The sequence below is a fragment of the Phoxinus phoxinus genome (assembly GCF_949152265.1).
Source record: "Phoxinus phoxinus genome assembly, chromosome: 7".
Lineage (NCBI taxonomy): Eukaryota > Metazoa > Chordata > Actinopteri > Cypriniformes > Leuciscidae > Phoxinus > Phoxinus phoxinus.
This window is the reverse complement of record NC_136882.1, coordinates 4,339,264-4,364,137: the sequence shown is the minus strand read 5'-3', so window position 1 is coordinate 4,364,137 and position 24,874 is coordinate 4,339,264. Positions and strand designations below refer to the sequence as shown.

General features: G+C 40.9%; 1 protein-coding gene across 1 annotated transcript in view; it reads left to right on the top strand.

Annotated features, from left to right (window-relative positions):
- The window catches only part of LOC307001315 (uncharacterized protein), a 67,969-nt gene that overhangs the window by 6,168 nt on the left and 36,927 nt on the right, over positions 1-24,874 (top strand). The gene's annotated exons all lie outside the window — the stretch shown is intronic.

The following is a 24,874-nucleotide window of genomic DNA, read 5'->3' as shown; positions in this document are numbered from 1 at the left end:
TCTGCCAAATGCATAAATATAAATATAAATATATCCACCAGCTAACAAAAATATGTGCTAAGAACGTTTTGGTAATATTCCCATTAAGTTATGAATACTTTATTTATAAATTTTCTCTGAAGGTTCAAAACATCCATTTTTTTTTCTTTTTTTTCTTGGTTATGCGAACATTAAGAGAACTTTCCATTTCATCGTTTAGCAAGAAATGTTACTTTTGAATGTTCTCAAACATGTAGCTGACATTTAAAAAATGTTATACAAACGTCCAACCAAAACCTTTCAGAGGAAACGCTCCATGAATGATGTTTAAATAATGTTTTTGAGCTAACGTTTTGAGAACCTTGATAAAGACCAGAGAACTTTGATCAAACATTCTAATAACGTTATTCAGGGATGCAAACTTGTCACCTTTCGGCAAAATTCGCCACTTTGGATCTAAAATAGGGGGGTTTCACGGTCTTTGGACAGGGCCACGGTGAATGAAATCATGAAAAATTGAGAATCACGCCTTCTGAGTTGTCAAAAAAAAAAAAACCCCGTCTCTCATGGCTTTGAAGAACGTGCATCGCTCCTGGGAAGAGTGAACACGACAGAAGAGATCCATCTCTGGGAGATATGCCCGCATACCGTAGGGTAGATGTCTCTTAAAGGGATACTCCACTTTTTTTGGAAATAGGCTAATTTTACAACTCCCCCAGAGTTAAACAGTTGAGTTTTACCGTTTTCGAATCCATTCAGCCGAACTCCGGGTCTGACGGTACCAGTTTTAGCATAGCTTAGCATAGATCATTGATTCTGATGGGTCCAGTAGCATTTCTTTCAAAATGACCAACGAGTTTCAATATTTTCCCTATTTAAAACTTGACTCTTATGTAGTTAAACCGTGTACTAAGATCGACGGAAAATGAAAAGTTGCAATTTTCCAAGCCTATATGGCTTAGAATCAAGCCGTAAGAATCAAGGAACTGTGCGGCCGTACCATGGGTGCAGGCGTAATGATATGACGAAGCACCTGAAAATAGTCCCCAGCTCGGTAACTTCCAACATGACCGGGACTAAGTTTGTGTAGTTTTTAGGCGGCAAATTAGGTTTCTGTGCGATTAGCCATGGTTCTGTGCGTAGTAAATCTAAATCGTCTCTCACAAATGTCTCCATGCTACAAGGCACGCTCCCTGTGCTTTATAACATTTTAGACATTTATAAATAGACTAATTTATATTAAATAGAACATTTTGTCAGAACCTCAAGTAAATTAAGTGTTATTTTGTTTAGTTGTCTAATAGTTTGTTTTCAGAAACGTGATCTGTATTTAGAAAAAAAATCCAGATTATCCAGAATCATAAATTAAGATTAAAAGAATTTAATATATTTGGCATCCAATGTATACCATTAGCACTGTTTCTAATATTAAAATGTACAATATTGTAGACTATGACAAAGTCTTTATGTAGTTACATTAACAAAGCTTTGGGCCAATTGTAATGCATTCCAGGATTCTGAAATATTTTCTTATTTTCAAGACGTAGTCTTTCGCATCCAGTGTGTGAAGCTCTGCAAACCACTTTAGGTATGCAAACCACTGAAGAGACACATAACCAACATGTATTTAGAAAGATGACACTTGAGATTTACAGTTCAAGACTCAGATTTACTCAGACTGTTATTAATATGGAGATATATAAACTCAAACATAAAAAAACTGAAATAAAAAATATTAAGAATATACTTTTTTAAATAGATAGAAATATTATGTGAATACCATGAACAAAAAGCAAGAGAAGTTATAACAACATATAACTACAATTAAAGTGAAGCCACAAGTGTGATCATGCCATACGGTGTAAAAATTATAGTGAAGTTTTGAAAGAAATGTTTAGTTTTGCAAAAGATCTGAGGTGTTCTTCTACGTCTGCTACTTCTACTTCTACTGTGTGTGAATTGTGTGTAGTGTTTAGACAAAATATACCTCATTTTTAAAATCGTGCCTAAAGAAATAGTTTACTTAAAAATAAAACGTATCATTGCATTGCATTGTAAAGCGCTTTGAGTATCTAGAAAAGCTCTATATGTAACAAAGTATTATTATTAAACCTGAATCCGAAAAAAAATCTGAAACTATCTGCACTCAGGACCCTGCAAGTTGGTCAAAATGTGCTTGCTAGAGATTATAGATAATCACACAAAGTAGCAAACCGGCACAATATTATCTAAGACTGGATCTCTCACTTACACTGTACGAGTGGGAACTAACAGGGTTTGGCGTAGAAACTGTGACAAGCAGGACGAGCACGAGGGCCGCTCTCTCATGGCCCTCGTCCTGCTCGTCACAGAAACATTGATCAGCTTTTGGACCTGCAACACAGGTTAACTCTTCTCAAAACACCACAGAGAGTGCGGAAACCTCACAGTCCTCGGACGAGTATCCCCTGACTCTATGAGCTCACTATCTCTTCCCCAACATGTAGAGTCTCAGGCGAGACGTTATCCTGAGTGTGTTCGTAGACCGCCTAATAGGCTGGCCTTGTTTTATACACGATGTAGATGCCATGAACATAAAGCATTTGAGGTTATATGAAAAAAATAGTCATAATTGTTGACAGCTCAATAAGCTGTTTTGTTGTCTTGTAGAAGAAAAGAAAGATACTTTTCTGTATACCAGTGTTCTTTGTGTTCAAAGTAATGCAATGCACTTTGAAGTGAGTACGTCAAGGCTGGAGAATGGTTGTGTATTGAGACAGTCATCAAAAAGTTACTCTGTATTGGCGCGCTCTAGTGGAGAGTGCTATAATTGCAATTGTACAGTAAAGACGTATTCAACTTGAGCTCTGATCTGAGTGTCTGTTTTATTGTTGTGTAAGTGTACAAACATAACAGAACTGTAAGCAAAATACAGAACAGACAACAGGGTTGACATTTTATCACATCACTTTATTAACCAATCAATTCCAACACAGGATATTTGGTAAAAATACCTTATTTTAAATAAGGAAAACACTGAATACATTTAAAAAGTCTTCTGCATAAAAGGATGTCTTGACGTCATAAAGAAAACCTTCAGAAGCTTCAGAGCTTGATTTTCATAAAATGTTAATATTATAATGACACGTGCAAATGTCTGACCATAGCTATATAAAGCCACAATACCAACTTCAATGACAGTGTTTGATTAAATATGAGGTTTTCGCCCGACAGCAATTTGTGAATTTGTTGTTTTATCGTCACCAACAACATCATACGTATTGTGTTCCTGACTTCAGCTTTTACATTAAATGCGAGTACCTAATATCTAGATTTATATGCCAATTGAAGCAATGCGTGTTTGTGAAACTGTTATATTTTTATATAGTGGTGTGCCGTGGGATTTTTTACTCTTCAAAACTGCTGTGGCAAAATAAGGGGTTGGGAAACACTGGTCTACAGCCAATATAAGAAGACTCCATACATGGCATGGAAATGGTTGTAACTGTGGATGCCCCAAATTAAATCTGAAGAAAAAAGATAAATTTAATTAAATTGTTTGCGCGCCAGACAAGTCAAGTCAAAACTTGTAAAGTAAAAAAAAAAATATATATATATACTATATATAAAATCAATTTCAGTTTACGGGTAAATAGTTCATAAACCACCGATACACAAAATGAATGCAGTCCAATGCCCACAATAACACAAAGAATATGAACCTAAGTTCAACCACAAATCAAAGGTTTTCGGGTAAAAAAAACACACGATATTTAAGGACACAAAAAAACTGTTTCACAATGTTCACTTTACAAACAGCATTTGTATTCTTTTTTTTCTCAAATGACAAAACAAACAGCACCATTGATATTGCTGCTTAAGTTTAGTTTATACTTTCATTTGATTTCACCAAAAAGAGTCCTTGATTCATAATACGTCTCAACACAAATGAAGTTCCTTTTTTCTTCAAACTCAGTTTATAAAATTTCAACAAAAAAGAAAGAGGGGGAAAAAAACAAAAATATCCATCAAGTGATTAGTGAGTGTGTGTGTGTGTGTGTGTGTGACTGCGTAAAGCAGGCGGTGTATTCTTCCGTCACTTTGCGATCGCACCCGGTGCTCTAGATGACAGGGACTGGACTTCACTAGTTTGTCCCACTTAACATGTTTTGACTTTCTTCGCTCCCCCTCTTCCGTTTCTCTCTACCTCTTTATATAATTTTCTCTTTATTTCCTCGTTGGTTTCCGCTCATTTGGAAAAACTGAAAGAGACTGCATGTTCGTTTGTTTTTCTGTATTGCCACATGGCCTTATTCAAAGCTATATAGCTATCTATGTAGAAACGAGCTGTAAATTGAAACGGCTCGCTGGATGACACCGTTTCAGACTCAGACAGACCATAACAAACTTTTCTTTTCAGCTTTTTTGAACTGGAAGACATGACAGAAACCTAAATGCACAAAAAAGCTTAAAAAAAAGAGAAAATGTTATCCGATGTCTCCTTTAACTAGTGATTTCAAAACCCTGCTTCATGAAACTTTGAAACCTTTATGAATCTTTTGTTCCAAATCAATGGTTCGGAGCGTGTAAACTGCCAGAGTCACGAGATTTCAGTAAACGAGGCTTCATTACGTCTTAACTGTTTCTAAACACTTCGAAATGTCAACGGTTCACCGCTGGGGTCGATGATCTCGGTCAACCCATGAATCATGAGGAGTCACTGAGAACCAATGAACAAGTGTCTGTGGGTATTTATCTGATCTCTGATCAGTTTTATACATTTGTAGACATTTTAATTAGTATAATTAAAATGAATAATGGTAGTTAATTCAACTCTTTCAGTGTTCCACAAAGCCTTGATCTGCCCACCACTACCTTTAATGATGAATGCCTGAATAAACTGGGCTTAAATAGGCAGAGTTAACACGGTTAATGATACACAGTGACCGCAATCAGAGATGATGAGTATGAGTTCTGGGAAATGTAGTCCATGTCAGAATGACAATGAACAAGAGGGAAGTGCCTTCTGGTGGATATCAAGGGCACTTCAGCTGGTGGTTGTGACAACAATACTCCACTAGATGGCATTGGAATGTCACCGGAAAAACTTCTAATGGGAACAAGGTTGAAAACCAAACTGGCAACTTCTAACAAAATTGAGTTGAAAAGGAAATGGAACAATTGAAGAAAAACCCAAACAGAAAGGTCAAAACAGATATGTTACTATGACTAAAACACCTGTCAGTTGTCGGAAATATCGCCAGAAGACAGAGAGAGAGTACAGGCAGGACAAATCTGAAACCCTGCAGCAGTTCTGAAGAAACATGATTCACCAAGATCACACATTCTTTGCACACCAGATGGAAAACTCAACAGAAGAAACAGAAAGCATCTGTTAAAGACAAAAGAACAAGAATTTCCATTAACAAGTGATCAAGATGACTTAAACACTGAGTCAGACACAAGTGCAACACTGGAGAGAGAAATGAATCCAGACTTATCTGTTGTGGTAAAGCAAACATGTCAAGAAGAGTCAGAGCAAGCCAATCGTCATCACCACAAGATCAGGAAGAGAGGTTCAGATTCCCTCGAGATTTAGAGACTATACAATGCTCTAGAATAGTAACTGAGTAAAATCAGAATAAATGTTTATTGACATAGTTGAGTAATAATGCTTATGTTGGTGAGTGCATTATAGAATGTTGAGTTAATAGTTGAATTTAAAAAAAAAAACATAAAAAAGGGGGATGCATGTACTCTAGTGTAATGTGTAATACGTGATGATGTAAGCTGTATGGAGTACAGAAGTTTGTAATAAGAGAAATACGTGAAGTACGTGTTGAGTGAGTGCTAGTTAAAGCTTTATACGAATATGGCAGCTGTCAGTATAGGGGCTTTCACACCGGGTAGTTTTAGGAACTGGCCACCAGGATTGTTCCCCGAGAACTAATGGTTCCCTCAGGAATATTTTGCTGGTGACGTAAGCCGCGCTTGTTGTTGTGACTTTTATTGTGACGGCGCTGAGAAAGCCAGAGCCTGAGCTCACAGCGCTCACATTCACTGTGTTCATTAGTTTACAATCTGTCTAACAATCCTGTCTAATACGTTATTAGATATAACTGTTAAACATAGACAGTATATGAAAAGGTATTAGCGTGTGCCGTGTGGTTGATGTTCTCGCTAGCTGAGCAGAAATACATACCCAGATAGCAGACCGATGTCGATTCAACGTTGATTTTTAGTTGTAAAGGTTAGTATCAATCATCAATCAAATTTCAACGTTGAATCAACTTCAGAACGTTATTACACCGAAAATAAAACATCGATTCAACATTGAAATGCGGTTGAATGGCGTGTCTGACGTTGATTCAACGTTAATTCGATGAGCAAAACGATGTTGTTTCAATGTCACGAGAAACGTCGTTTCCACATTGATTCAATGTCAGTTTGCTATCTGGGTAATCATGTTTCTCTTGGTCTCCTCAAAGTTGCGTTGGATTTTCTCCTCAGTGTAAAGGTTAAGAGGCTCATCTATCACTGTTTTACATGTTCAGTTAGTTTCTGGAGTAAATACATAGGTTATAATCTGTGTGTTTACACAGCTTTTTTAGAAATGGCGGGTGCTGGTGTTTCGCGTGCGTTCGGCCAATCAGAGAACACTAACGTCACGGATAGCGCTGGTTTAGACCGACTCTGAAGTAGGAGTAAATTATTTTCTCCAAAATGAGTTCCTAGTTCCTTCGGTGCAAACACGCCAACAAACGGGAACTTCCGCCAGTAGTTGTAGGAACTATGAAAAGGTTCCTCCGGTGAGAAAGCCCCTAATGGCTCCGACTGCCACACTGAAAACAGGAGAGCCTCTCAGCCTGGCAAATCCTACACCTCCTCCTACACACCATACAGCTCCTCTAGTCCTTCACCTCGAGGAAGCCGAACAACTTTTCTTAGGAAGCCGAGGACAGATATCTATGATATGTGAGGCGACAGTGGCTCAGTGGTTCATGTAGGTTGTCTACAAACGAGGTCGAGGTGTCCATGAGCAAGACACCTAACCCCAGCTGCTCCCGATGAGCTGGATGGCGCCTTGCACGGCTGACACCGCCGTCGGTGTATGAATGGGTGAATGTGAGGCAATGTGTAAAGCGCTTTGGTGGCCATTGGGTCTGTGAAAGCGCTATATAAATGCAGTCCATTTACCATATCTATAAAGCTGTGGACCGAGAGATGTCAAAGGGTGAAGCGACCATCCTGTAGGACGCGGCATGGGTCGGCCAGTAGATGAACAATAGCACCTCTCTTTCTTTTGACCATCCCTGTTGAACCTCACAGGGGATTGCAGTGATCAGATGCAGTATAGATGCTCTGCTGAGATGCAGATCAGGAGGTCAGACTCCCCATCAAAATACTGCCTCAGGATGAGGACAGTGCCATTAACCTGAGAGTCTGATGTTGGGCTTCAGCTCCACAAAACCATCCATAAACAATACAGTGTCATTCAAGTGCGCTCTCTTTCCTTGCTGATATACAATGTTTAATTAAAATTATGAAATATTTTACAGTGTCTTTGTACTACATATTACAGGTAGTTACTATAATATGTATACAAATGATGCATAATTGCATGCAACTAATCCTACAACAATATGGAAAAGTGTAGTCTGGAATTGGCTATTTAGTCCATAACAATCAATGTCAATGAGAGTGACATTCAGGAAGGCAGTGAGATATGCAATGTCCAAGAAGTGTCCAGTGTCCTCAAGCTGGTGGTCAGGTCTTCTGTGATGCTGGGTGAAACTCTGACACAAGAAGAGCAGGATCCAGAAACAGAAAAAGGTTTATTCAAAAGAAAAATAAAGATAATTCAAACCAGGAACATCATCCAAACTGGGTAACCAGGAAACCAGGGAATAATTAACGTTGGTTAACACACCAACAAAACATCTGTGGCATGCTGTTGATTACCACAGAAAATGTTTACTCGTATTAAAATAACAGTTTTTCTGGAACATATGCTGTTGTAATGTGTCATCTGAAAGCTCCAAAGAAACTTATGACAGAAAACTTACACAGAGTTACACAGACTACTTTTATGTTGCATGTAAAATAGATTTGGTGTTGGCGAGAAACTGGTGAGACTTGATGTAATCGGGACGAATCAAAAACACTTTCCGCATGCCACAAATGCTGTTGATAAAGCTTCACTTAATAACTTTAAGAATTCTTTAAGACTTCCTTGAGATTTTATCTTCAGTATGTATCTTTCCGTATGAAATTTGACTAAATTTCTTTCACTGGTTGGTAGATTTTGTATTTGTTTTATTTTTCCAACAGCCATTTTCTGCAGTGTAGATATGTTGCTTTTAATACATAAATACTAGTTGTGTGTGGTGGTGTTTAAAATGAGGAGGCAAAGTCTGCACAGTTTTTAAATACTGTATATCAAAAGTAAATTTACACTTAATTTTCCTGGTTAAAGGTATACTGTGTAGTTTTTTAAGTATTTTATTAGCTAAAATCAATGTCTTTATTCATAAATATGTCCTCATTGGTGCAAAATTACCTCTGCCAATGATCTGACTTATCCTCGTAAGCGAAGGATTTCTTATCTTTATTTACATGGGACGGGTAAGTCCACAGAGGCTTCCATGTCGTTCCGCCAACTTGAAAAACTATAATAGCATAGAGGGACAAAAAGCACTAGCCAACCACAGCGCGTTTCCACAACACGTTTTCCTTCATAGCCAGCGTCACGTGACTGAAACCAGCTGAAGCGGACAAGGAGATCCGTGAGAGGCGCTGGTCACTGTCCCGGTAAATCTGAAAGGCTGCACTGCACGGTACTTCATAATGCAGGATCATACGTATGCCGAGCCACAGGAGAAGGAATCCTTAAAATTGCAGATTTAATCAGCTTTAACAGAGGTCTGAAACAATGGCTGAAGTCAAGTCAAAGCTGCACACATGCTAATGCTGTATGAAATGTATATTGATGATGTGTATTGTTTACCTTCTTAAATATTGTCCTGAGCAGTGCTTTATTTGTAAAGTGGGAGGTCCCGGAGCGCAGAGAGGGGGTGGATCCGGCGACTCAAAACGGGGGTTGGAGGAAACGGAACAAAAAAAAAAAAAAAAAAAAAAATGACACTGCCTACGTAGCTTCTCTGCAGGGACATGTGCTGAGTGGGTGCTGCTAGATCATTGACGGGGAGCTGCGCAAAACTTGGTCACTAAATATTTAATATTCAGTTATGTTAATGATCACAATTAAAGTTTTAATTTTATTAAATTGAACAAGCGCAACATTCCGCATTCAATCAAATAGGCCTATTCTAAAAGATGTAGGCTATTATTAATAATAATGTTATTTCAACACAATATCTCGTTATTTCGAAATAATATGTGTGCGTGCATCTGTAAATCCGGTGACACGTGTATTGATTTTTATTAATAAACAAGTGTTTTCTCTAAAAGTGTCGACTCGGCTGCAAAGATGAAGTTGACGATCGCCATCTCCGTGTGAACGCGCTTATAGAGAGAAATGCACATAAATAAGCCTAATAATGGATTACATAATCAGAGAGTAGCCTTTTTCTTTTTTCGTTTTGAATTATTTCGTTTAAAGACATTTCAAGCTTTGTGTATTTGATGTATTTGTCATGTCTGTGTGAGGCATACACTGAGTTTCGTTAAGTTAGGATGTGCTCTAGTTTACGTGCAATGCAAGTGAGCGCGCGGGCGCCTCCGTTATATTTGTTTCGTCGGCCTATTCATTAAATACAGGCAATTGGTTGATGAAAAATTGATTAAAATTAAGATACAATTTATACAAAACGAAATTCACTTTAAAGAAAGGCTTTCTATAACAACTTCAACGGTCAAAATCATGTCTGACCCGCTCCATGTCTCACATTGCGCATCCTATCTCGGTCGTGCTGTTCACTTTTCATAAATCAACATAAATGAAAAAAAATAAATAACATTAGGCCTATAATATTTTAACAAATATGAATTTTAATGGCTACAACAGTATAGTAGGCCTACATTGCCTACTCTCTATTTGTACACATTTCTGCACATTAATTTAACTCTGAAGTTTGCACACACAAGTTGAAAGGCATTTGTTAAAAAAAAAGTTAACGGATAATTGTGCGTGCATTTATTAGCCTAATCATTATGATACTAAAATCCTAACAAATAGGCTATGTACAAAAAATCAGATGAGCGCATAATATGAACGGGTAAGCATTTTCCTCCCATAGAAAACCATTAGGCTATAATAACATTAATGCTTAATGTGGCTTAATGCAGATTAGGATGTCCCCTTATTATGTCGAAATAACGAGATATCGATATAGGCTACTGTGTCCACCGTGGTCTCCTTTTTGATCAGCGGAAACGATTTTTGATTGTTTGGGATCTGACTGTCCAGCGTATTGAAAAAGTTAAGCAAACTTTCCTGTCTTTTTGACATTTTTCCCCTGAGTGAAACGATCGAGGCTAACAGCAATCTCAACTCGTACAACAAGCGCGCAAGTCATGCGTCACAAACATTGAACACTACACAAACAGTAATTATTATTTTTTCATCTATAGGCAATTAATTTTAGTGACACAGGAGGTGCCGGATCCAATAAAAAAGGTTCCGGATCCAGTGTCGGAGGTGACGGAACATGTTCCGGCGTGTTCCGGCTCAAATTAAGCCCTGGTCCTGAGTACTGTTTTGCACTGTGTTTTGTGAAATGTGTAGCTTCCTATGGACTAGTGTTGCATGCAAATTAGCAGTTTTGCTATAACACTAAAAAAACAATGTATATGGTTTGTCCAATGCTGTTGTTATGTCCATATCAAATAAATAAATTAAATAAATAAACTCTACAACCCGCACCCAGAAACATAACAAATAGTGTTCCAGCCAATAACCGACAAGAAAGATTTGAGGGTGGGATTTGAGGGGTTAGTGCGCACACACATGAAGTGGGTATGGAGGAGAGAGAAGCATTAGAGGAAAGTGTGAATTATGACCGACACACGACTAAAGAAACGACGACGTTCCGAAGAACAAATCAAAAAGAAGAGGGAAAAGGATAATGAACGCAGGAAGTCCCGAGTTTACATTAGCAAAGCATTTGAAAGGTGGCGAGAACTCCGCCGGCAGAAGGGATTCCAATCCGACATTGACGTCGCTCGGTTTTTGCTGGACAGGTAAATCCTTTTTTTTTTTTTTTTGCTAAATTGACGTTCATGTTTACCAAACCAAGACAATGATATAATTAGCTAGAACTATGAAGTCAGCGCTAACTTTGTTGAATACAACATATGTTTCTAGCAGCTAGCGATCGATCACTGTTGTAAATGACCAAGCAAACTCACAATATATGGAGACATTTTGTGTGAATGATTGTTTTCACCCACTCTTTGCTATTAAATAGAATGTTCATTTATAGACTATTGACAACTTTGACTAAATTTGTTTACGCTGGAGCCGTTGTTTATGGTCACTTGGGAACGCGAAGCTAAAGTTGTCTTGTTATTATTGCATCCTTGTATTTGAGCTAAAGTTATAACATCAGGTGGCGAAACGATTTTCAAGTAATGTTTCTCTTTTCAGCATTCTGTTCTGCAATGTATAAAAGTATAACTTGTAGACTTTACACATTGATTGAAGTATCAGTAAAATTCATCTTTGTTTGTATTAGCTACGATTGAGCCATCATTACAGCAGCAGCGTTAGCACGCGAGCAACTTCCACTTTAAGAAATGAGCGTTCACAACTGTTTCAGAAAACACGGCAGGGGGGGGGGGGGGGGGGGGGGACTGGATGAGGAGGAGGGAGGGTCTAGCTAGCCTCCGTTTTGTTTGACAATAATTTAGAACGCCAACAAGAGGTTAGGCCAACCGAGATCGCTGATAGCACCTTTAAATATAAAGTAAGGTCATTTTTGTTACTTTTAATACATAAATCAAATGACATTGTTCTGTTAAAATGACTGCTTTTGTATAATGTTTGTGCATTTTTGTAGGATCTATAATGTCTGCAGACTGGTGTGAGCACTGAGGATGAAGAGCACAGAGCTGAATCCTGGAAATGGTGCCATGGATGAGACCCTCCATCACTCCATCTGCCCTTATGAGTCCCTCGATCACTCCATCTGCCCTTATGAGTCCCTCGATCACTCCATCTGCCCTTATGAGTCCCTCGATCACTCCATCTGCCCTTATGAGACCCTCGATCACTCCATCTGCCCTTATGAGTCCCTCGATCACTCCATCTGCCCTTATGAGACCCTCGATCACTCCATCTGCCCTTATGAGACCCTCCATCACTCCACCGGTCCTTATGAGACCCTCCATCACTCCATCTGCCCTTATGAGATCCTCCATCACTCCATCTGCCCTTATAAGACCCTCCATCACTCCATCTGCCCTTATGAGACCATCCATCACTCCATCTGCCCTTATGAGACCCTCCATCACTCCATCTGTCCTTATGAGACCCTCCATCACTCCATCTGCCCTTATAAGACCATCCATCACTCCATCTGCCCTTATGAGACCATCCATCACTCCATCTGCCCTTATGAGACCCTCCATCACTCCATCTGCCCTTATGAGACCCTCCATCACTCCATCTGCCCTTATGAGATCCTCCATCACTCCATCTGCCCTTATAAGACCCTCCATCACTCCATCTGCCCTTATGAGACCATCCATCACTCCATCTGCCCTTATGAGACCCTCCATCACTCCATCTGCCCTTATGAGTCCCTCCATCACTCCATCTGCCCTTATGAGTCCCTCCATCACTCCATCTGCCCTTATGAGACCCTCCATCACTCCATCTGCCCTTATGAGTCCCTCTATCACTCCATCTGCCCTTATGAGACCCTCCATCACTCCATCTGCCCTTATGAGACCCTCCATCACTCCATCTGCCCTTATGAGTCCCTCCATCACTCCATCTGCCCTTATGAGTCCCTCCATCACTCCATCTGCCCTTATGAGACACTCCATCACTCCATCTGCCCTTATGAGACCCTCCATCACTCCATCTGCCCTTATGAGACCCTCCATCACTCCATCTGCCCTTATGAGACCCTCCATCACTCCATCTGCCCTTATGATGCCCTCCATCACTCCATCTGCCCTTATGAGACTCTCCATCACTCCATCTGCCCTTATGAGTCCCTCCATCACTCCATCTGCCCTTATGAGACCCTCCATCACTCCATCTGCCCTTATGAGACCATCCATCACTCCACCGGCCCTTATGAGTCCCTCCATCACTCCACCGGCCCTTATGAGTCCCTCCATCACTCCATCTGCCCTTATGAGACCCTCCATCACTCCATCTGCCCTTATGAGACCATCCATCACTCCATCTGCCCTTATGAGACCATCCATCACTCCATCTGCCCTTATGAGTCCCTCCATCACTCCATCTGCCCTTATGAGTCCCTCCATCACTCCATCTGCCCTTATAAGACCATCCATCACTCCATCTGCCCTTATGAGACCCTCCATCACTCCATCTGCCCTTATGAGACCCTCCATCACTCCATCTGCCCTTATGAGTCCCTCCATCACTCCATCTGCCCTTATAAGACCATCCATCACTCCATCTGCCCTTATGAGTCCCTCCATCACTCCATCTGCCCTTATGAGACCCTCCATCACTCCATCTGCCCTTATAAGACCATCCATCACTCCATCTGCCCTTATGAGACCATCCATCACTCCATCTGCCCTTATGAGACCCTCCATCACTCCATCTGCCCTTATGAGTCCCTCCATCACTCCATCTGCCCTTATGAGATCCTCCATCACTCCATCTGCCCTTGTGAGACCCTCCATCACTCCATCTGCCCTTATGAGACCCTCCATCACTCCATCTGCCCTTATGAGACCCTCCATCACTCCATCTGCCCTTATGAGACCCTCCATCACTCCATCTGCCCTTATAAGACCCTCCATCACTCCATCTGCCCTTATGAGACCCTCCATCACTCCATCATAACTTGTTATAATTGATTATTAATATTTGGATCAGTTAATCGGATTAACTTGATGTAGCTTAATTAACATTACAACCAATTACTCAGTTCATCCTGTGAACCGTCAATATTGGTTATTAATTGATTAATAGAAATGTACATTTCCGGGGCATGGGAAATGTCTTTCTTACTTGTACTACTAAGAGCAAGTAGCCACAAATCTATGATTATTGACTCCGGATATGAGCTTGAGACACAGACAACCTTACGTGTGATATTAACAAGACTTTATTAACTAGACTAAACATTTAAACTACTCTAACATACACATACATACATACATACATACAGGAAAGAGAGCTGAAGCAGAATATAGCAAAGCAAGAGGTTATAGCATTGTTTGAATTATCAGCAGATCATCAGCCTTGAGCAAACCATCAGTTTAGTTCTAACACGCCCTTCTTTAAAAGGGGTAAGGACACTTAATGTATCAAATAATGAGACTAAGTTTGATACTTGCATGTCTCGCCCATTTTAATTAAACTGTCCTGATGCAATTTGTTGGGGCTCCAGTTGATCTCGGTTGATGTTGTCTTGATGAGAGAGAACCAGTGTGAGTCAGAGTCTCTTTGGTGAATGGAAAGACAAGGCCGCAGCCTGACACAAGCTTGTGGGTCCTTGGGGGACTTTTAGTTCAGCATCATCTTCATATTAGACTTCTCAGGAAGGACCACGAGAGTAAGAGAGAGGCTAAGAGAAAGGCTGATCTTGAGATCAGTGATTTTATAGCGTGAAGATGTCACAGCCTCTGGGGGTCTGTGAGCCAATAAGAAGTGTTTCCTTTGGAGGGAAGATTTTACGACCCATTGTGTTCTAGGAGGCATTTGAATATGTAATTTCATTGGGCGTTTAAGAGAAGAATCTTCAAGATTCTTATAATACTAATGCGTCACAAAGTTAGCAAAATGTAATGTAAATGAACAAATGGGGGACGAAGTTTGGAGTTTAGACCAAACGTGCCCCGCATGATTTTGGTTAACCATAGTTTGCAAAGTTTGAAACATTAACCCATTAGAGTTTACAATAAAACATAAGCCAAACCACATAAAAGGAAAATCATGAGATGGGAAAATTAGATGCATGTTTATACATTTCTCAAGTGGCTATATATATATATTTATATATATATATATAATATATATGATTAACAGGGTTTATTTCTCCTTCTCAGTCAGAATTAAGTGAGTGTCACAGCCCTCTGGAAATTCCTTTTGTCCGTCCTTCGGATGAGACGTTAAACCGAGGTCCTGACTCTCTGTGGTCACTAAAAAAAATCCCTGGATGTCTTTCGAAAGAGTAGGGGTGTAACCCCGGCATCCTGGCCAAAATTGCCCAGTGGCCTCTGTCCATCATGGCCTCCTAATTATCCTCCTATATATATACTAATTGGCTTCATCACTGTCTCCTCTCCACCAGTAAGCTGGTGTGTGGTGGGCGTTCTGGCGCAATATGGCTGCCGTCGCATCATCCAGGTGGATGCTGCACATTGGTGGTGGTTGAGGAGATTCCCCCTTCTATGTAAAGCGCTTTGAGTGTCCAGAAAGGCGCTATATAAATGTAATGAATTATTATTATTATTATTTTTGGGGTCGTAAAACTTGTTATCAGTCTTAATGTGTCCTGTAACAGGACACCAGGTTCTGCCAGTGGGTAAGCTTCATTTGTGATGTTAGTTTTGGGGGGAGTTTCATAGACCTTTGTTGGGAGAGTGAGTTTGCTGGATTATTCATTAAATACAATGAATTGTTAGTGCGTGTCTGATTGGTCCAGACGCTACACTGCCCACAAAATGTTTTTTTTTTATAGTTGTCAGTATATAAAATATAATTATTTAATCAATGTATGCATTCATTCATTGCTTGACTGACAATTGAGATGTTTCACTGCATTTATCTAGTGTGTATTCATGCATAACTATGTCATATGACAAAACAAATTACATTTTGCTTGTTTTATAAAAATTATATCATTTATAGCATATAAAAAAGGTAATATAATTAAGTATTAGTCAGCTTTTAACATTATTATTTTGTTTAAGTTTTGGGGTGGGCTAACAATGCAATTCATTCTGAGGTAATATAAATTTTTAAGGAGCGATACTTAAATTTTTCCAGTATAAAATCAACAGTTTTCTCCAAAGGAGAGATCTTCGAGCAGCTGCCCGTCTCCTCTGTGCAGACATTACAAACGCAGAGGAAAACTGTTCTAGGTTGGGCTGTCGAGTTACTGATATTATGAAGTGTTAGTGCTCCTGTCGCTCATATCATTTAAACTTATTACATACAAGATCATGGAAAGATACCATAGTTGTATCTAACAATGAACAATCATAATGACAAAACAGAAAACATAAAGATCATTGGTTTGTGTACATCATATGATATATATACACAGGAAAAAAAAAACAATAACAAGGCTAAATATAAATAGTTCTTCATAATACATAAAAAAAATGTTTTGTTGTTGTTATAAGTCTGAGGGATGAAACGAGAGGTAAATTCATCAAGAAAAAAAGGAAAACTTAAAGGATAAACTTTTTGGGTATAAAATAAATAAAGTAACAACATATTCAAGAGATGATGATTTTGGGGTTTCTTAATAAAAAATTATGTCGTTATAAGGATAAACCGTACTCGGTTACCTAACGTAACCTCGGTTCTCTCCAGAAGAGGGAACGAGTGCTGCGTAATGTAAAATTACACACCGGGTAAAGTCTCTTTGCTCGAGATATTGAAGCCAAGATTTATCCTTAAATTTGTATATATTGTCAACGCAGTGCAGCAGCAGTCAGACCTAGAGCGGGCTGTCTTGTGCGCTCATTGGCTGCCCCGCGGCAACTGCAGCAGCCTACCACTGAGCCGGGCGTGACGTCGCGCCCTTACGCGTCAAAGCCCGCCAAGATGGCCGTGGCTTAGCGTATAAAAGGACAGCTCAGGCTGCTTACCACTGGTTTTCATCGCCTGAAGCGAAATGAGCTCGGGGCGCGAGACGGCAGGGAGCGCAGTACTCGTTCCCTCTTCTAGAGAGAACCGAGGTTACGTTAGGAAACCGAGTACGTTCTCTTACGAGAGGTTCTCTCGTACTGCGTAATGTAAAATTAGGCACCGGGAACTCCTTGTCAACGCCGTATGCGCTAAGCATTCACTACATGAATCCCAGGGGGGGGGGGGGGGGGGGGAATGCCCCGGGGGACACAGATAAGTGAGAAACAGGCGGCCAACAGAGTGGGCTTGCACATGTACATAAGCACATAGAAGGGGATAAACATACAGAACGGCACCGCCGGTCTATACTGAACTCATCTACCCTTGTAGCGCAGCTCAACCAGGGCAGTCGTAGAGACTTTTTAGACTGAAAGAAGTCTAGCCTGCAGGGCGGGAACTTCCAGGTTATAAAACCTAACAAATGTAGAGGGGGAGGCCCAGCCTGCCGCCGTAGAAATGCCATGAATAGAAATCCCACTGGACCAAGCCCACGAAGAGGCCATGCCTCTGGTGGAGTGAGCCCTGACGCCCAGAGGGCATTGCAGGTCTTTTGACGCATAAGCCGCAGCAATCGCGTCCACTATCCATCTGGATAGGCTGTGTTTCGAGGTGGTGAGACCCTTGGTGCGCCCACCAAACGAAACAAAAAGCTGCTCCGAGCGCCTGAAGGCGGCGGAGCGCGTGATGTAAATTCTCAACGCTCTGACAAGGCAAAGGAGGTTCGCGTCGACCTTGCTGCCGGATGTCGGCAAAGCTGAGAGTGAAATGATCTGCGCTCTGAAGGGGGTGCCGATCGCTTTGGGGACATAATCATGTCTCGGTTTAAAGACAACTTTAGAGTCATTAGGTCCGAACTCGAGACACGCGCCGTTAACAGATAACGCGTGCAAGTCACCCACACGTTTAACTGATGCGAGAGCAATCAGAAACGCGGTTTTGAGCGCGAGGTACTTCAGATCCACAGAGTGTAACGGTTCAAAGGGATGTGCTTTCAGGGCCTCTAAGACCAAGGAAAGATCCCAGATAGGAACCGACAGGGGCCGCGGGGGATTCATCCTCCTGGCTCCTCTAAGGAAGCGAATGATGAGCTCGTTCCTTCCTATCGCCTGGCCGTGCGTCGACTCAGCGAACGCTGCGATGGCCGCAACATATTCTTTGAGCGTGGAGGGGGACCTGCCCATGTCCAACAGCTCTTGAAGGAAGCAAAGCACCCACGAAACTCCGCAAGTTTGTGGTTCTAAGCCTTTGCCCGTGCACCATTTAGGAAACACAGACCATTTAGACGCATAAAGCCGCCTGGTAGTGGGGGCTCTGTGATGGCTGTTCAAGCGTGATCGAGGGTGGCCGCCCTGTCGTCGCTGCGAAGGTGGCGGAGGCTGAGACGGGCGCTGTGCGGTGCTTCATGCAGGAGGCTGTGTCTGAGAGCGGCCTGCAGAGGAGCTAGAGCGCCGTGGAAGGAACAAGTTCATGGCCTGAGACGTTTTCTGAACCTCCGAAAACCGGTCCACAATCCCGCTTACCGCTGGGCAGAAGAGACTGGCGTGAGAGAGCGGGGCGTTGAGGAACACGGCGCGGAGCGTCAACCATCAAACATGTATTGCATAGATGACAGTATGGATCAGATCTAACCCGCATCCTATATAATACACTAGGAGTAATATAAGCCCTATTAATAAATTTATAATGTATCACCTGGTGAGCCAGGTTCTTAGATGAAGTGAAACATCTGGCCCATACCACATCCCAGTCAGGTTTAGCTAAACCATCCCTTTCCCAGGAGTGGACAGCTGGAATATATGAGTATTGCAATACAAGAATTGAATCATAGATCTTAGAAACTAAGCCACTAGAGGAAGTATTAGGGTCCAGCCATTTCCACAATGGATGTGGTAAAATGTTAGTGGTCCAAGGAACACCATATGCTTTCAGGGCTGACCTCAATCTCAAATATAAAAAAAAAGAAAATCCAGGTAAAGAAAATTCTGAGCTTAATTCCTGAAACGATTTGATGCCGTTTTTACAGAAAATGTCCTTCAAGGTATAAATACCAGCATCAGACCAAGCTTTAAAGACAAAAGGTTTGTTACCAGTACACAGACAAGTATTGTGCCACAATGGAGTTATTTTGGTATATAAGAAGGGGCCTCCCATACTTTTCTCAACCTTTTTCCATACCTCAAGGGAGTACTCAATGATTGGTCCATAATTTTTCTTAGAACATTTAGAAACACTTGCAAAGGGTAGATCTTGTAGCCGAACCGGATGGGTGATATTCACTTCTAAGTCTCGCCATGGAACTTAGGAAGTACATTCATTTTAATAGTAGATATTCTTCCATGAAGAGCTAAACATAAGGGGGACCACCTATCTAAATCTTCCTTAATCTTATTCAGGAGCGTTTGATAGTTAGATTTAGGGATAAGATGAATTAAAGGGGATATAATGATGCCCAAATATGTAAACTGTTTAACTATGGGGATCAAAGGAGGTAAGCTACTGGATTCCTGATTCGCTGCATCATTAAGGGGCATTAATGCTGATTTATTCCAATTAATTTTGTAACCCGAGAGAGTACCAAATAAATTAAAAAGATTGAAACATTCAGGAACAGACTCAGAAATATTGGAAACATAGAGCAAGATATCGTCTGCATAAAGAGAGATTTTGTGCGAGGTATCTACACAGATAATAGGTTGTATAGTTGATGACTGACGTACTGCTTGAGCCAAAGGCTCCACTGATAAAGTAAAAAGCAAAGGCGATAATGGACAGCCTTGGCGAGTGCCCCGACCAAGAGCAAAGGTTAAAGACATTAAGGATCCCGTAAGAACACGAGCTGAGCAGCTATTGTAGAGTGTTTTAACCGTTTTAATAAATCCTTGTCCGACCCCTACGTATTCAAGGACCGCCCATAGAAAGCTCCATTCAATTCTATCAAAGGCCTTCTCCGCGTCCAGTGAGAGAACTGCGGAGGAGGCTGAATAAGAATCGGATCTATGAATGATATGTAATAGTCGCCTGATATTATCAGACGCCAATCGGCCTTTGAGAAAACTGGACTGATCAAAGTGAACGATACTGTCTATGCATTTATTCAGTCTAAGAGCTAGAGCTTTGGCGAAAAGTTTAGCATCGGTGGTGATTAAACTAATAGGACGATAGCTAGCACATTCTAAAGGATATTTTCCTTTTTTAAGTAAAAGCGTTGTCAGAGCTGTGTTTTGGTCCCTGTGCAGGGCTCCGTTTTCAACTGCGTTTAAAATAAGTGGTGATACTATATCCCAAATAGCAGAGATTAATTCAGGGGGAATTCCATCTATTCCTGGAGATTTTTTCTTTGGCATAGAATCCAAGGCCAACTTCAATTCTTCCAGCGACAAGGGACAGTTTAACATCTCCTGATGATGTTTATCAATTTTAGGAAGATGAAGCTGTTGAAGAAAAGATGTATGTTGCTGGTGACTTGAAGAATTTGAAGTGTATAGTTGTTCATAGTAAGTTTTAAAAGTCTGATTTATATCTTCGGGTTGGGTGCATAAAGTGTCTTCATTCTTTGTAGCGTGTATGATTGCTCTAGATTCCATCTGCTTAATTCGTAATGCTAATAATTTACTTGGTCTCTCACTGTGGAAATAATAAGATTGCCTTGTTCGATGCATAATGAATTCAGCTCTGTGCAAAAGTAATCCTTTTAGCTCATATTTAATTGCACTAAGTTCTTCCTCCTTCCGTTGACAAAACTTGTTTTTAAGGTCTTGTTCCAACGTCTGAATTTGTTTCTCCAACTCATTTATACGGCTATTTCTTGATTTTTGACGAAAAGAAGAGAAAGAAATGCATTTCCCTCTAATAAAGCATTTTGTCACCTCCCATAAGGATTGTGGGTTGTTTGAAGAACCACTGTTCAAATCAATAAACTCTACTAAGGAGGTACGCAGTTGTGATATACATTTTTTGTCATGGAGTAAGGATGTGTTAAATCTCCAACGTTTACGTCCAGAGGGAGCGTAAAATGGGAGAAGACATAAAGTTACCGGGGAATGATCTGAAAGAAGAAGGGGTAATATATCAGCGTTGTCGATAAATGGAATATAGACAGGAGATACGAGCAGATAATCAATGCGTGAGTATGATTTGTGGCGAGCTGAAAAGAATGTATAGTCATTGGCGCTATCATTCTTTAGTCGCCATATGTCACACACATTGACCTGTTTTATAAAATCATTAAACAACTTTGAGGAGGTTAGATCAGAATGAGATATTTGGGACCTATCAAGTGAGGGATTATGCACAGCGTTGAAGTCACCGCCTATCACAAGATAATAGTCACTAAAACTTAGTATCATACGAACAAGCTGTTGATAAAACTCAGAATCATGTTCATTAGGGGCATAAACTGAAACAAAAGCACATTTAATATTGGACCATGTACCGAGTATACAAGTAATACGACCTTCTGCGTCACTCTTTGAACAATGTATGGAAAAGGGAAGGCGCCGAGCTACCAATATCAAAACCCCCTTAGTTTTCTTAGTAGAGGAAGAAAAAGAAACTAATTTATAGTTCTTATTCTGAAAACGATGTACATCACAAGCTTTCAAATGAGACTCCTGTATTAATACAACCGATGCTTGCTTAGTTCGTAAATAATCTAAGCATTTAGTTCTCTTAATGGCACCATTTAAACCATTAACATTCCAAGATACTACTTTAAGAGCCATAAATCATTAATAAAGTATCTCCCTTTGAATATAAAACAAACAATTGTGGACTTACATGGAAAAATCATGGCATCTGAAACTTTAAAGGAACAACAACAGGAACCGAATGAGAGGGCAGAAAGCAGAGAGTTAGAACGAACTCTCCTGCCTGCCAAAACAGAAACCTCGTCTGGATATGCGGCCAACATAACAGTCGATCACTCGAGTCCAAAGGTCGACTCGGCATCACAGTTCACCAATGAAATACTCGGCACGATCGCGGCATTAGTAAACTCCGTTCCTAGAGATTACGGGCTGTCGGCGTCCGTTAACATTCCCGCAGGTGTGTCATCAGATACGGGCAGAGGCGTAGTGAATGCCTGTTGCTGGGCAGCATACGATTCCACTTCAGCCGGCGTTTCGAGAAGAGAGGTTGATCCGCGGTGCATCACTTTGATCGTTGAGGGATAAATCATGAAGGATGTGACACCAAGTTGCGTGAGTTTTTTCCTAGATTGGTTCATCTCGCGTCTTTTCATGGCGGTTTGGTTACTGTAATCGGGGAAGAAAAGAAGCGAGCTACTCCTGTGGAGAATTTGACCCACAGATCGGGCTCCTTTAAGGATCGCGTTCCTGTCCTGAAAGCGTAGCAATTTGAAGATCAATGTTCGCGGGCCCTTTCTGTTGCTGTTTCCGGCGTAAATGCGATGTGCCCTTTCTATCTCTAGCGGTCTATCTTTAAGAGAGGGAATCCACAGGGGTAATTGAGTCTGCATGAAGCCCACAGCATCACTGCCCTCTTCACCTTCTTTAAGACCAACGAGGCGAATATTGCATTGACGACTCTTGTCTTCCAGCCTCGCCATCTTGTCTTGAAGCATATCTACGGCCAACTTAACTGCAGCCGAATCTTGCTTAACTTTCCGAACTGCCGTCTGACTATTATCAAAGTTGCTGCTAATCATTCTCATCTCTTTCTCCAGGGAACCAATTCTTTCTGCGATCGGTTGAAATTCCTCCTTAAATATTTCTCGCACGACGCCAAGCTGTAGTTTCAGCTCGTCGGACACCATGACACGCATTGCGTCGTTATCAGGATCCTTCAGCCGTTTTTTCTCCGGAGAGGCTGGTAAAAGTTGACGTTTAGCCATCACCACTGGCAACAAACCTATATGCTGCGATAATGCCGAAGTTTAAACTTAAACGGATGAATAATCGACGCCGAGTTGTGGAGCTCAAGACTCAAGCAGCCATCTCTGTCAGAGGGTCACGTGATCTCCAGGGCATGCTCTTCTGTTGCTGGTGACTGGTTTGCTGCCACCCTACAGCCCTCCTGGATCTCGGCCAGCTTCGTCAGGATTGTATCATGGCGCCACCTGAAGTGTCCCTGGGTCAGTGCCACTCTGCATCCTGACAAGGTGTGTCGGAGACTTGCCTTGGCACTCCCACACAGATGACAGCCTACTTCATCACCATACCACAGCGTGAGGTTCCTAGGGCATGGAAGTGTGTCGTAGGTCGCCCTCAACAGGAAACTGAGCCTGGATTGAGGCATCCTCCAGATATCCGCCCAGGTAACACGCCTGTTGATGGTAGCATCCCATCTCGTCCAGGCTCCTTGCGTGCCCTGGGATATTGCCTTTATTGGCTATAAAGTACCTACTCTTTTAGCGCTCGTTAAGTAAGTACTTATTGAAATTAAGTACTTACTCGGTGAGTATGCGGTTTAGAACGCAGCCGTTGTCTGTTCTCTCTAGTGGATACAACACTGTTACTCGCTACACTACTATCATGATTGTCTACACTCCTACCAAGAATTAATGTGCCTTCTACGTTATCCACTCTACCGCCACAGTCATCCTTCCTCTTCTCCAGGTATTTTCCTGTTACTGTTATTCCCTTCTGGTCATTGACTACTGAGGTGTGTGCATTTCATCCATTCTCTTCATTCACTCATCACTCAACTATATTCAAGTAAAGACTGTTATTCTCATCCTACATATCATCACCCTTGTTCTATTACATCCTGTTACCTGCCTGTTTTGACTGTCTCACAGCTGTTTCAATAAACGTGTTTAACTGTTCTCCCTTTGAGTCTGCATATCATTACAGTAATTTGGGTGATCAAAGATGAGTTTTAAGGGATAAAATTATTGACTACAGGGGGACTTTAAGTCAATAGAGCTCAGAGAAGGCAAGAGAGACACGGCCTCCTGCTGTAACTTCACCTGCGGGTGTCACTGTTGGACACTGCTACTTTATAAAAACAAGTGACTTATACACTTTTTCATGTCACATTTTGTAATATTTGTGTTTTAGTTTTTGTAATATCAATTATTTTCTCATCAATGGGCAAAGGACAGCCTGATGTCAAAAGCGGGATCCAGATTCCAGGACCATTGGCTTTTCAAGGCCATGTGAAATTAAATAAAATGTGTAAATTAGTGTAATGCATTTGATTTCACACCATTACCTTAAATATTTTCATATCCCTTTGGATTGTTTGGTCATACAGTAAAAAAAAAAAAATACATTCACGTGTGGTGTATCTTATATTCCTGCAGAAGGTGACAGTTTTAGGCTCCTACATATTACTGATTGAAAATAAAGTATAATTGTCCCTTACTTTGTTAAAACAGAAGGAAATTTTTAGAAGGTATTTCAGGAAAAACTGACCACTGCAGATGAGGGCTTTTGATTCTTCTTTTCATTACTGTGTTAAAGAGTGATAATTGCTTATATTTTCAGACGCAATGTACACCGCGTTGGCCAGCACTGTATAGATCACTTCTAACAACGCTTGCTTTCTTGTATTGCGCTCGCTACGTAAAGGATAGGCGATATGCCGGCTGTAATTATGTACAGAATTTGTGTAATAAGTTATTACTGGAACACCAGAAACATATGAATACTTTTGGCATGGGTTTTGCAGTGGCATGGAGGAAACCAGATGCTGCTCAAATTGAATTTTTAATTTCTTGATCACACAGTAAGGAGAACAACATGAGTCACTATTCATGTAATATTTTATATTGCAATAGACCCAAGAAATGGTTTTGCTGCAAAGATTGTAAAGCACATACAGCATCTGTATCGCAGGATGATTGTGTGACTGTTAATGTTCATTTTATTTGCAGTTCTGTCATTTAGTGAATATTTGGTTGACAGCTTTTGACATCTG